We start from the raw sequence: 14,950 nt of genomic DNA on the forward strand, positions 1-14,950 counted from the left end.
GTGGTGCGCTCGCCCGAGCCCCACTGGCGTCACCACCACGGGCCCTGAGCCCACGGTTTGGGTTGTTCCGTGTCCTACCTTATGAAAACTCACTTGAAGGACCACACAGTGCGCCCTTTGTGGATGAGTGGCCACAGGACAGGGCAAAGGCCCAAGGCAGAGAATCAGGATGGGGAAGATTTCCCGGGACAATGACACTTCCTGTGCCCTTGCTCCTGGCAAGCGGGGACTCTGAGAAGGGGTGAGGGCCATCTCCGGGGGGCCTGGAAGCCCTAGCTGGATTCGGCTTGCTATTTCCTGCCCATCTCAGCAGTCCACACGGGCAGCCCCTGCAGACCTGGGCCGCCTCGGCCGGCTGTCCTGGGAAATGGCCTGGCCCCCTGGACTTGGGCACGGGCCCGAGAGTCCCGCCTGGAGGCCCTTGGGTTCTTAGCCTCACTCTTGAATCGCCTGTAGACCCTGGAGCCCCAGCTCGGGAACCACGTCCCAGGGCGTGCCTCGGGGCCATGGAGTGTGGGCATCCTGTTCCTCCATGGGAAGCCTTCGTTCTGACAGCTGCAGGGCGCTTGGTCAGACCCAAACAGGTTGGATTAGCCGTGTGCCTAATCCTCCTGTGTCTACTTGGGTAAACAGTCCTTGAAACCAGCTGAGGGAGAAACTTTTTGAGTTTATACCTGCTGACAGGCCAGCATTTCCCATGCCCTTCCGAGAGGGCAAAGGCACAAGGCAGGCGGTGTCCCCGCAGGGCACGTGGGGCACTAGCCAGACACAGAGGACCGTCCTGTTCTGGAGAGCAGTGCTAACGGGACCCCCGCTACCCGAGCTCAGCCCTGGAGCCCGGGGACGCTGGACCCGCTACGTGCCAGTGCCAAAAGAGCCTGGCCAAGAGCAAGGGTTCTTCTGAAGCCAGACTGATGGGGTTCAGATCCCCGCTCTGCCTCTGACGAGCCGTGTGTGACCCCGAGCAAGTTCCTCACCCGCTCTATGCCTGTTTCCCCACCCTGAGTAGGCTTCCACGAAAGGAAGGGTGTGTGGCGAATGGCTTGTATCCTCTGTTCAGATCCCTCCCTTTGTGAAGAAAGGAAGGGACTTCTCATCATCAGCCAGCCTGTTCGCGAGGGAGCTACAGACAAAAATGAGGGGCTCGTTCTTCCCCTCCTGGAACTCTCTTCCACATTTTCAGAAATTAGAAGCCCACTCTCCTGTCTTTGCAAAGTGGGTCATGCCCTGCCTGCGGGGCCCCGGCCCTGGGTGAGAGCCCTCCTCTCCTGAGGACAGCAAGGATGCCAGGGACCTTCCCACAGGCCAGGGACCCCTGACGTCCAAAGGGCAGGGAAACACAAATCGAGGCGTCTGAGCATTTTTCTTGGGAATCTGAAGTGGGACTTGGGGAAAGAGGGAGCGCAGAGGGAGCCTGAAAGGTCATGGCCTGCTGGCTGCTGGGGGTGCAGAGCCCGAGCGAGGGAGGCAGGAGGCGGCGGGGGGGTGGGGGGGTGGTGCTGAGTGAGGGGTCAAGGCGGCCTGCAGAGGGAGGCAGGGAGGGAGGAGGTGGCCCGGGGCAGTGTGAGGAGACAGGACCCGTACTCACAGTAAGGAGGGCCCCCCAGGAGCAGGTGTCTGCTGCCTGCTGGGGAATTGGAGGGCGTCTGCTACTACCCATGACTCCATTTGCCCTGGGGCCCCCGTCCTGTGCTTAGCACTTTGGGGATGCCCAGGGAGCCCTGGCCCTTTTATTGCCCCCACAGAGTCCTCACAGTAAGCGCATGTGAGTCTGTGATTTTAGCCACCTCACCATGGAGCCATCCTGCAATATACTCATCCATCAGACCCGCAGCCTTGCCCTGGTTTCTCCAAATCCTTGGCTCAGGCAAGAGCCAGGGCGGGCTGGGAAGCTGTGCAGCTGACCAGTGTGGACAAGAGGGGGTTAGAGTGAGGAATGAGTTCACCAAGAGATCGGACCAGGCAGGACCCACCTGCTAAGGAGGGCACCTTACTGGAGAAAGAGGGTCCCTCCCTCTCCCCGGCGGCAGACTCCAAGGACATAGTCGACAGAGTCGAGCAGGGTCCCTTCCGTTGCCTACTTTCTAACTCACTGTCTTCTTCAACCATAAAATTTTCCATTAACTTTGAACATGAGTTTCCTCCTTCTTGTATTTGCGAAGCACGTTGCTTATTTTGGTTCGGGTTTTTCCTTCATTTTAATTTGTTTTTTCAGGGTGTCACATTTGATTCTGAACTCACTTTTGCCATCATCCGACCACATCTCCGGCTCAAGGCTGTGTCTTATTCTAAACTCCTGTTTTTCTAGGCCTATGGCTTGAGCGACTGGCTGAGATGAGCTGTCAGGTAGTCAATTTCATCATAACATCAGGTCAAAAATGAGAAGGGAGCTTTGTTCTTCCTCAGTGCCCCCACAGCTCCATGACGGAGACCCACGGAGGCAAAGAAAAGGAAGGGGCAAGGATGTATGGTCAGCCCAGGTAAACAGGGAAGCACCATCGACCCAAGTGAGCAGGGAGGGGTGGTCAGCCCAGGTGAGCATGGAGGGGTGGTCGGGCCAGCCCAGGTGAGCCAATGATCAGGTTTGCATAAGATGCCTGGGTGGTTCAGTCAGGTAAGCATCTGCCTTTAGCTCGGGTCATGATCCCAGGACCCTGGATCCCAGGACCCAGGACCGTGCATCGTGATCCCATGATCCTTGCATCATGATCCCAGGACCCAGGACCCCGCATCGGGCTCCCTGCTCAGTGGGGAGTCTGCTTCTCCCTCCCTCTGTCTCTTCTCTGGCTTGTGCTCTCTCTCTCTCTCGCTCACTCTCTCTCTCAAATAAATAAATAAAATCTTAAAAAAAAAAAGACTAGCATAGAAGAATGGATCTGGCTACCCAAGAATATGCACATTCTGGTTGTGGTAATACAGACGGGCCATCATTTTGTTTCATTCAGGAGTGCTAGCTCTGGAATCCTGAAGAATGAATCATTCTGGACAAGTGAACTTTCTAGATGGTTAAAGGCTCAATTCTATATAAGTACCAATACACAGTCTCTTTTGGATTAAAATTAACTTCTCAAATGTATCACACTCATGCCTGTTTCCTAAACAGATTAAGCTAATGTAATTAAGTTTTTCTTAATGACTGAGGCTCGCTGATACAAAAATCAATTATCCTGCATTGTCATATATTAAATGCCCATGGGCCTATAACTATATAAGACTGTTCTCCCTACATGAAACAACCCCTAACTGTTTTATTTTTGGATTTCTTAGATACTGAGGGGGGAAAGTTAGCTAGCTTAATTATTAAAGCAATATACATTGGATGTTCCTGAGTGATATTCTAATTATTAACATCGATAGGGCCAAGGCATGACCAATCAGGACAGAAGTGATACTTGGTGCTATAGCAAGGTCTGGAAGCCCCGGGCTTTGCCAGGAGTTAACCCTTTCGTTGGTGGACTGTATGGAGATTGTGAGGCTGGAGCAGGGCTGGGCAACAAGAGTGTCTGGAGATACCACTGTGTATATGTTTACTTTTTGCAGTTAGCATTGCTCACACAGGTTGCCAACTGTTTCCTCTTAGGGTCGTCTGTTTGCCTGCCCTTATCTTCTGGCTTCCTAAGAAGTACTGTTTTTTTATCTGTTTGGCCAGAAATCAGATGACTACACATCTTAGAATTACATGCACAAGAAGAATGGATAGAGCTGAACTGAGAGCCCACAGAGTGTACTAAAACCAAAATATGCAAACCCTGAAACATCTTTTTTTTTAGTGTATCTTTTATTTTATTTTATTTTTTTAAGAAAGCTCTACACCCAACATGGGGCTTGAACTCACAACCTGAGGTCAAGAGTCGTATGCTTGACCAACTGAGCCAGCCAGGCACCCCTGAAACATCTTTTTTGACTACCCAAAAGATTTTTATTTCCTTTCTGACTTTCAGCTATGTCCATATAAGTGAAGCATTAACATAACTAAATTGTCATGTTAAATAATCTGCTTGCAGCATATTCAGCCATATGCACCCACAATCAGTGAGGATGCTCATGCTTTCTCTCACCAGCCTCCCTGGGAAGAGACCCGGTTTTACAGGGTATCTTCCAACTCATCTGTTCCCCTAGAATTCAGCACTTAGGGTGTCTACCAGCAGGCATGTTCCTCCATCATATCTACCCTTCTTCCAGTAACCCACATCAAAAAAACACCCAGACCAAAATCCTGGTGGAAATTCTCTTCTCTGAGTGTGGAAACTGTTTTTTTTTAATTTTTTAATTTTTATTTATTTATTCATGAGAGACAGAGAGAGAGAGAGGCAGAGAGAGAAGCAGGCTCCCAAGGAGCAGGGAGCCCGATGCGGGACTCGATCCCAGGACCCCGGGATCATGACCTGAGCCGCAGGCAGACGCCCAACCATCTGAGCCACCCAGGCGCCCGAAATTCTCTTCTCTATTATTAGTTTAGGTATTAACAAAACTGGAATCAAATTCCTAACAACATTTGCAGCCCAGCCTGCCGTCAACATTCTGAGCCTCTTATCTGTGTAAACTCACCATAGGACCTGCTGTTGGAATCGGTCATCCCTTTTGCCCCTGCTGGATGGATCTTCTACTTCTTGGGAGCAGGCCAGAGTCTTGCTTATATCCCTTTCACGTACACCATGCCCACTTGCCTTCTGGAGGACAGGTACATGCCTTTCAGCTCCACCCCGAAATCAGTGAGTAAACAATTCCAAATCTATACTGAGTCCTGACACTCCCCTTACCCCCAAGAGAATGGTTATGGAAGTAGACTGTATCAGTTTCCTGTTCCTGCTACAACAAACTGCCACAAAACAACATAACGTACTCTCCTACAGATCTGGAGCTCAGAAATCCAAAATCAGTTTCACTGGGCTCAAGTTGGGGTGTTGGCAGGGCTGGTTCCTTCTGGAGGCTCGAGGGGAAAATCCATTCCCTCACCCTTCCAAACTCCTGCAGCCACTGGCCTCCCTCCCAGAATCCCTCCCATCTCGTTTCAACCATCACACCTCCTACGTCCCCCTTGGGTCTTCTTGCTTCCCTCTTATGAGGATCCTTAAGATTGCATGTAGGATCCACCCCCAAAATCCAGGATAATCTCCCCATCTCAAGGTCCTTAATCACATCTGCAAGTCTCTTGTGACAGTCACAGGTTCCGGGGAATAGGAAATGGTCATTTGGGGCAGGGGGCAAGATTCAGCCTACCACAAGGAAGGAGGTAGGGACTCACCAAGCTAAATGAAACTTTGAGCCACTGAAAACTGGATTTAGACTCAATGTCACGAAACACGCCAGGAATGTGTGTCCCCCCACAGGGGCTGTGGGGGAGCAAGATGGACCAGGGCTGATCTGTGGGGAGAGTACCTATTGCTGGGCACTTCTCTGAGCTCTTAACGGTCACCATGGTATGACCAGGGTCAGCTGGTTGGACCGGTACAGCAACCCGGTAACCTGAAAAAGTGTCAGTAGCACTTTAGGAGAGGGTGTCAAAGACCCAGTGTGGTCATCTTCCAGGAGCGGGCAGGACCAGCACCCCTTGATGTGCATCAAGAGGGACAGAGGAGCCACCTTTTGGCCTGAGTCACAGTCTGGCGTAGAGGGACAGCCTCTGCATCAGAAATAGAGTGTCCTTTGCCTTGTGCTTACACACACCTCTGCGATATCCATCTAAGCGTGAAAAGGGGAGTGGAACAGATAGACTGAAATTTAAAATCTTTAACATTTTTCCACTTCAGCAAAGGAAGCCTAACTTATTTTTTTTTACCAATACTTCCACCAAGAAAACTAGAAATGCTGGACAAATTAGTTTTTTTTAATATTTTATTTTTAAGTAATTTCTGCACCCAACGAGGGGCGGGAACTCACAACCCCAAGACCAAGAGTCACGCACTCCTCTGACTGAGCCAGCCAGGCGCCCCGAGGGCAAATTAGTTTTTTTAAAAACCTCTTGGAAAACATCAGAGCTCACCAAGACAGGGATATATATAAACAGGATAATATGTCACCAGAGGTTGGGTTTGTCCCAGGAATGCAAGATGAGTTTAACATCCGAAAATCAATGTAACAAAAAATAGGAGAAAAAGATATTAAACACATTTCAGCGTATGCAGAGAAAATCAATCAATAAAATTCACCATCCAAAAGAGAAAATCAAAATCCACTTATGATTTTTTTGAAAAGCCTCTTAGGAAGCTAGGGGAAAGGGGGATTTTCTCAATCTGATTGAGAATAACTGCAAAAAATTCTAGAGCAAGCATCATACTTATTGGTCAAACATTGGAAGTTTTCCTCTGACATTATGAAAGAGACTAGGATACTTGCTACCCCAGCTTAAAATTTAAAATTTACCTGGAAGTCCAGGCCAGTGCAATAAAGTAGGGAAAGTTTTCGGGATTAGAAAGGCAGAAATACAACTGTCTTATTCGCAGATGACATAACTAAGTACATAGAAAATCCAAAATATCAACAAGTATATTATTACAGTTAATAAGTGAGTATACAAAGTGGATGTATACAAGGACAGTATACAGAATGCAATTGTGTTTCTATATAACAGCAACAAACAGAAAATGAAACTTTAAAAACATTTTTAAGTGAACTCCACACCCAGCATGGGGCTCAAACTCACAACCCTGAGATGGAGAGTCGCACACTCTACCGAATGAGCCAGCCAGGCGCCCCAGTGATGGTGTAATTATACAGGGGAACGAATTAGCTACTGCTACAGGCAACTACATGGAGGAAGCTCACAATATGTTAAATGAAAGAAGGCAATCACAGAAGAATAAATGAAAAATGATTCTATTTATATAAAGTTCCAAAGCAAGCAAAACTAAACTCCGGTGGTGGGGGTGACTGGAAGGGAACACAAGGAGCCTCCTGGAGAGCCAGCAAGGATTCTGACCTGGGCATTGATTTGAGATGATTGAGTGAAGTGTGCATGTCTGATTTATGCAGTCACCGATGCATAAAACTTCAATCAAACAGTTAATAATGAAGGAAAACCGTTTGGCAATTCCTCAAACAAGCTAAACATAGAATTACTGTCTGATCCAGCGATTCCATTTTTTTTTAAAGATTTACTTATTTATTTGAGAGAGCGAGAATGAGAGACAGAGTACATGAGGGGGGTGAGGGCCAGAGGGAGAAGCAGGCTCCTCGCCGAGCAGGGAGCCCGATGTGGGACTCGATCCCGGGACTCCGGGATCATGACCTGAGCCGAAGGCAGTTGCTTAACCAACTGAGCCACCCAGGCGCCCCAGCAATTCCATTTTTTTTTAAAGTTTTTATTTATTTATTCATTCATTCAAGTAATCTCTAAACCCAACGTGGGGCTCGAACTCACCACCCGGAGACCAAACATCTCATGCTCTTCTGACTGAGCCAGGAGCCCCTCTGCTTCTTGATACACACCCCAAAAAATTGAAAGCTGGGACTCAGACAGATACTTGCACACCCATGTTCACAGCAGCGTTATTCATCATAGCCAAAAAGTGCAAACAGCCCAAATGTCCTTTGACGGATGAATGGATAAACCAAATGTGGCACATATATATACAATGCCATATTATTTATTCAGCCTTTAAAAGGAAGGAAAGTATTCTTATTTATTTATTTTTCCAGTTTTATTGAGATAAAACTGACATCTAACATTGTGTAAATTTAAGGTGGACAGTGTATTAACTTGATATATGTATATATCACGAAATCATTACCACCATAGTGGGAGCTAGGAATGAAATTCTGACAGATACACACTGCAACCAGGATGAACCCGGAAAACGTGCCAAGTAAAAGAAGCCAGACACAAAGGGACACGTACTGTATGATTCCACTTCCGTGAGGTACCTGGTGTAGGCAGATTCATAGACACAGAAACTAGAATAGAAGTTACCAGGGCCTGTTGAGTGGGTCCGGTTTCTACTTGGAAAGACGGAAAACTTCTGGAGAAAGACTACTTCTACAGTGTAAATGTGCTTAATGCCACCAAACTGTACACTTAAAAATGGTTCCAGTGGTCACTTCTGCACCTTCAGCTCAGGTCATGATCTCATGGGTCTTGGGATCGAGTCCCGTGTCGGGCTCCCTGCTCATCAGGGAGTCTGCATCTCCCTCTCCCTCTGCCCCTCCCCCCGTTTGTGCTCGCGCTGTCTCTCAAATAAATAAATAAAATATTTTAAAAAATAAATAAAATTAAAAAATTAAAATGGCTAAGATGGTAAGTTTTATGTCATGAATATTTTACCACAATTAAATTTTTTACTTTTTGGTGGTTAGAATGGTAAATTTTACTCTATAGAGAGTAAGATATAGTAAAATTTACATATATAATAATATTATATATATATTTATAACCACAATTTAACAAGTTAATTATGAACAATTCTTTGTCCATTGGTGTGAAAACATAGATCAAATGGACAACTCTCTACAAGAATATAATGTAATGTAATGTAATGTCTCTTAGAAAGAGACAAGCAGAATTATAATGTTTAAAGAAATTGAATCAACAGTTTAAACACATCTTCACAAATCAAAAGCAGGCCCATGAGGTATTACAAGAGTGTTTTCTCAAGCATTTTAAGACACAAATAATTCTAAACTGACACAAAACATAGCCTAGAACAGGGATAGGTAAACCACAGTTTGTGGGCTGAATTTGGCCCTGTCTGTTCTACTGTCGTCTGTGGCCACTCTCAAACACTGACTAGCATGCTGAGTAGTTGCACCAGAGACCATAGAATCTGCAAAGCCTAGTGTGTTTACTATCTGGCCCTTTACAGAAAACATTTGCCAATAAAAGAGAACTCTCTCCAACTCATTTATAAGGTTAGTATATCCTTGGCACCAAAATCTAACAAGGACAGCATAATAAGGAAAAATTATAATATCACTCATGAATTTAGATACAGAAACCCGAAACAAAACAGGAATGAATGAATGAGTGAATGAATGAATGAAAGAATGAACTAACTAACGAGTGAACAAACAAGCTTCCTAAGACTTTCTGAGTTTTCGGTCTGCATTCCCTGGGCCTGTTTGGTTCCTTATGTGAGTGTCATTTTGTTACTGATCAATCTCTTTTAGTTCATTTACTCAACCGTGGAAGGCAGCGTTGCTGACTAACCGTCCCTTTTCCTTTGCCCACGTCCCAGCCCCTCTTGCGGCTAATAGTAGCCACACCACTCACTTTTGGCCAATGAGACATAAAATGAAATCGGCTGGGGAGACTTCTAGGAAAGCTCTTGCTTTCTTTTTTTTTTTTTTAATAACAGTTTCTTTTTTTCTTTTTAAGATTTTATTTATTTGACAGAGAGAGAGAGTGAGAGCACAAGCAGGGGGAGCAGCAGAGGGAGAGGGAGAAGCGGGCTCCCCGCTGAGCAGAGAGCCTAATGTGGGGCTCAATCCCAGGACCCTGGGATCATGACCTGAGCCAAAGGCAGACGCTTAACCGACTGGGTCACCCAGGCGCCCCAAAGCTCTTGTTTTCTTACAAAAACAGGCAAGAAGAGAGAAGATCTTGCCAAAATTGTTTCTTCCTCTTTCTTTGGCCCGAAAATTCAGGGCTAATGCATGGAGCTGTGGCAGCTATCTTGTGACCACAAAGGTAAAAAGCCAGCATGTTAATGATGGCAGAGCAGAATGAGAGGAAGAATTTGGGTCCTCAAAGGCTTCATAGAGCAGCTGAGGCACTGCCGGAAACTGCCTCTAGACTTCTTGTTATCCGAGCAAATAACCCCTTTTGGTCTGAGTCTCTGGTAGTTGGGAGTTCCGTCACGTGCATTTGAAAGCATTCCGAAGAGATACAGCCACAAATATGCAATATTTCTGTCACTTTTCTAAGCTATGCTTTCACAGAGCTTACATTCTGGTTGGAGGAAACCAATATTAAAAATAAATTAAATAAATAAATAGAAAATAAATAAAAATTGGGGCACCTGGCTGGCTCAGTTGGTGGAGCATGCCACTGTTGATCTCAGGGTTGTGGTTCAAGCCCACATTGGGTGTAGGGAGTACTTAGAAATAAAATCTTAGGGGCTCCTGGGTGGCTCAGTCTGTTGAGTGTCCCTACCCTTAGCTCAGGTCTCGATCTCAGGGTCGTGAGTTCAAACCCCATGTTGGGCTCCATGCTGGGCATGGAGTCTACTTAAAAAAAAAAATTCAAACTTTTTATTTCAAATAGCGATAAATTTATTAAGAAGATAAAGTAACATAATGGCGCAGAGGATAAGGGAAGGAGGACATCAGACAGGGTGGTCGGGGAAGGCTCTCTGAGGTGACATTTGAGCTGAGGCCTGACTGAGAAGAAGGAGCCAAGTAAAATGCTGAGGGGGGGGGGTTGTTCCTGGCAGAGCAATCAGCAAAAACCCAAAGGTGGGAAGAAACACAGTAAGTGTGAAGGCCTCCCAACACCCAGTCCATTAACAGACCCTGTCAAGTCTACCTTCAAAATATTTCTGACCACCTTTTTCCCCCCGCACATTGCTACCAGTCTGGTCTAAGGGACCAGCTCCCTTGCTTGGATACCTGTAGTGGTCTCCACTGGTCTCCTACTTCTACTCAGGTCCTCCCTTATAGTCTGTTCTTCAAGTGGCCGTAGAGAACCTTCTAGAACATGAACCAGCTCAGGGCAATCCTTGCTCAAAGCCATCCAATGGCTTTGGTCGCACTCAGGTTAACACCATCTCCTACCACTCTGTCCCCCTTTCCTGCTTTTCTCCTATAAAATGTGCTCTCACCACAGGGCTTTTGCACCTGCTGTTTCTCTGTGTGGACAGCTCCTTCCCTAAATATTCATATGACTCCTCCCTCATCCCATTCAGGTTACTGGTGGAGAGTAACTCTTAAGAGAAGGTAACTCTGGCCACTCATCCCAAAACATACACCTGTCACTCCAGGTCCTTCCTATTTCTTCTTGCACCATCATTCTAAAGAATGATCAGATTTTCTTTTTAAGTTCTGAATCTGATCTTTATTCCATACTAGAAGTTGTTAGTGTCAAGGATGGGGAGAATTTAAGTGCATTTTTAAAGTATAAGCTTCCCTTCCTTCACTCCTGGGTTTGCTAAGGTGCTGGGCTGCTACTTTACATCACCTACTATTGAATACCTCATAGAAATAAAAATGTAGGGGTGCCTCGGTGGCTCAGTCAGTTAAGCATCCAACTCATGGTTTCCGCTCAGGTCACGAGCTCATTGGTCCTGGGATTGAGCCCCGTGTCCAGCTTCTCGCTCAGCAGGGAGTCTGCTTGGGATTCTCTCTCTCTCTCTCTCTCTCTCTCTCTCTCTCTCTCCCCCTCTGCCCCTCCCCCCATTTGCACGCTCTCTCTCTCTCTCCCAAATAAATAATCTTTAAAACAAGAAAGGAAGAAAAATGTATTTTTTAGATGTCTTATCTAATTTTGTGGATATATTGTTTGTTTCCAGCCCCCTGTTTCCAATTTCTCTAAGCCCAGATTTCAACACTTCCATCTTCATGAACCTGAATTGGCTTTTTTTAAAAAAATATTTTATTTATTTATTTGACAGAGAGAATGAGATAGAGAGAGAGAGCATGAGACGGGGGAGGGTCAGAGGGAGAAGCAGACTCCCTGCTGAGCAGGGAGCCCGATGCGGGACTCGATCCCAGGACTCCAGGATCATGACCTGAGCCGAAGGCAGTCGCTTAACCAACTGAGCCACCCAGGCGCCCCTGAATTGGCTTTTAACAAACCATTCAAATCCTTATAATTTTCAGACAGACCCACCTGTGGAGGGGGCGGGAAACCTGGTGTCCTTGGAAGTATGAGATTTAAACTATCAAGAGCCCAAATTTATTTCCTACTTAATTCATTGACCTTCCTTCCTAATTAAAAAAAAAATGTTAGCAATGTTATTGACACAGATGATTTCCCACAACCAAGAGGCATAATTAGAGCTGCTGGTTGGCACACTCAGGCCTCCCTAACTGCCCTAGCTTAGAGAAGGAACAAGAGTACTTTCATAAATGAGGAAATACTGATATCAAAGCTGGGTATATCTGAACATTCCATAGCTGTAAGATTCTGAAGTGGGATCAACCGCACTCAGGATGATTTACACAGAAGTTACTCTCTAGAGGAATCAAAGACTATTCAATGGGGAGGTGTGTAGGGGGGAGACCTGGCTGGTGCACTCAGTAGGACATGCCACTCTTGATTTCAGGGTTGTGAGGTTGAACCCTGTGGTGGGCATGGAGCCTACTTAAAAAGAATAAATTAAAAAAAAAAATTTTAAAGACCATTCAAAGGGAAATAAGATAGTGACAAGCATCTACTTGTCCTTATTTTAATTTGCTGAATGAGTGAAGCTCTGTACCGTCTAAGGCCAAAAGGTACTCTTAATGCCTCTCAGTGTCATGCTTGCACAAACAAAACTTTTACAGCTCATCCCGTGCCCCATGCCCTCTGCTCAGACATACGGAGGACCACCGCCTTGTTGAATGAAGCTGAGTTCCTCTGAGTGCAGTTTTTCTAGCTGAGGTATATACTGTGCGCTCATGACATCCAGTGGTCAGAAAAATACTGTGCAGAGTTTTTATCTATTTATCTTAGTTTCATACACGATCCTCGGTGCAATTGCAAACACTTGCTCTGTAGAGGAATAAAGGATCCACAATGAAAGAGGAATGAGTTTGGTGTCTCCCTGCTGCAAGGTTAGCAAGAGTCCAGGCTGACCCGGGAAACCTATTTGACGGATGCCCATAAAAGGTCGTTTGGCTATTTAGAAAATTCCATTCCCCACACCATCCAATACACGGTTACAGAAAGAGTGAAAAAAAAATTTAATTTTTTTAAATTGAGGTGAAATTTACATAACGTAAAATTAACCTTTCTGAAGAGTACAATTCAGTGGCATTTAGTACATTCACAATGTTGTACAGCCACCAACCTCTGTCTAGTTCCAAAACATTTTCATCACCCCCAAGAAAATCCTGTACCCATTAAACAGTCACCCCCCATTCCCTCCTTCCTTCACTCCCTGGCGACCCCCAGTCTGCTTTCTCTCTCTGTGGATTTACCCATTCTGGTTATTTCATATACATGGAACCATCCTATATTTGACTTTTGTGTCTGGCTTCTTTCACTTAGCATAATTGTTGGAGGTTCATCCATTTATAGCATCATATTAGCATTTCATTCCTTTTTAGGCCTGAGTAATATTCTACTATATAAATATATCACATTTGGTATATTTATCAAATTCATCTGTTGATGGACATTTCAGCTATTCCCACCATTCGGCCACTGCTCACGGTGCTGCTGTGAACATCTGTGTATGAGTATTTGTTTCAACACCTGATTTCGATTCTTTGAGGCATAGACCTAGGAGTGGAATCCCTAGGTCACATGGTCATTCTAATTAACTCTTGGAAGAAAAAAATTTTAGAATCCTTGAAATCAATAGAAGAAATTGAAATAGATTTTTTTTAGACTCTTTGAAATTGATAGAGGAAGAATTTTATTTATTTAAACCAGGACCAACTTTTCCCAAATGACCCATTGATTTTTTTTTTTTTTAAAGTTTCCATCATTCATTTGTTTCTAAAGACGTTAGCCCAGCCTGAAAGTACCCACGGGAATGAATGCAGATGGATGAGATAAAAGAACCCATTCAGGGGAAAGTTAATTTGCCTAAGGATACTCTGTTGACATTTGTTTAGCTTGAGGTGACAGTTCAGCAAACGGAAATCCTTGCCCCAAATCTTTCGTATGAGCTCTGTCATAACATTTTGTTCGAAAATAGCCTGCAGACCTAAAATGAGTTTGGACAGCCAAAGTGAATTAATTAAGCTGAAAATAACTCTCAAAACAATGATTTCCCTGGTGTGTTTTTTATTCAAATCTTCCGGGTCACTAATTTGTCATGTTTTCTTTAAAAGGAGAAAACAATGAGGGGGATGTATTTGGCGCCCTCTACGGTAAAATAGTCTTGACTTAACAACAGTGGAGAAAGAGCTGCTTGGCGTAAATGAATGTTCCCGTAAGCCCCCATTATAAATACGTTAACAATTTTGGATGAAATTGCTTTCTGAAATAGCACTCGATTTCCTGTCTTCTTAAACAGAAGATTCTGAATATGATTATGAACATATTTGTCGGGCCCAGTTGGAGCGACAACACGGTGGTCTTCTCGAGAGCGAAGGGCTTCGAAAGGGTGCTTGCGTGCCTGCAATTTACTCTAAAATCCTTCAGTGCCGTTTGTACATGTGACTTAATTTCAGTCTACGTCCCGGGAACAGCCTGCTCTGATCAATCAGAAATGCAAAACTCCAGAGATAGTTAGAACCTACGTTTGAAAGACTTGTCGAAAGCCCACTCGACTCTCTTTATCTCCAATCAACACCAGATGGTTTGCTAATCAGCATAATGTGTGCTAAGAATAAGTTTTCACTGATGGATCGGTGGAATAGCCAAGAATATTGTCTAGAATCTAGACTCTAGACACTCCTGCCAGCGTATGAGCAATGTGTGTGTATCCGATGAGCCCTGTGTGTGATTTTAACTTTCTAGTAGCCACGTTTAAAAAAAGTAAAAGCAGGTGAAATTAATTTGAATAATAAATTTATTTAATCCAATATATCCAAGACATCATTTCAGCATGTAATTGATATTTAAGATATTTATGAGATATTGTACGTTATTTTTCTTGTACTGAGTCTCGGAAATCGAGTGTGTATTTTGCATATTACTAGCCATACCAGCACTGCGCTGGAAGCTCCAGGTGTATTTTATATCTCTAATCCTTAAAGCAACCTTGGAAGTTAGGGTATTTTGACCCATTTTACAGAGGAGCAAACTGAGGCGTGGAGATCTGAAGTAACTTTCTCAGGTGATATGCAGTTGTCAGGGCCAGAGGTAGGAGGTAATACAGTCACACTTAGATCCCCTCTTTGGGGCAGGCACCCATATTCCACC

Source organism: Callorhinus ursinus, unplaced genomic scaffold, assembly GCF_003265705.2.
Source record: "Callorhinus ursinus isolate GAN/ISIS: 27379988/994484 unplaced genomic scaffold, GSC_fseal_2.0 scaffold18, whole genome shotgun sequence".
In the NCBI taxonomy this organism is placed as follows: Eukaryota; Metazoa; Chordata; class Mammalia; order Carnivora; family Otariidae; genus Callorhinus; species Callorhinus ursinus.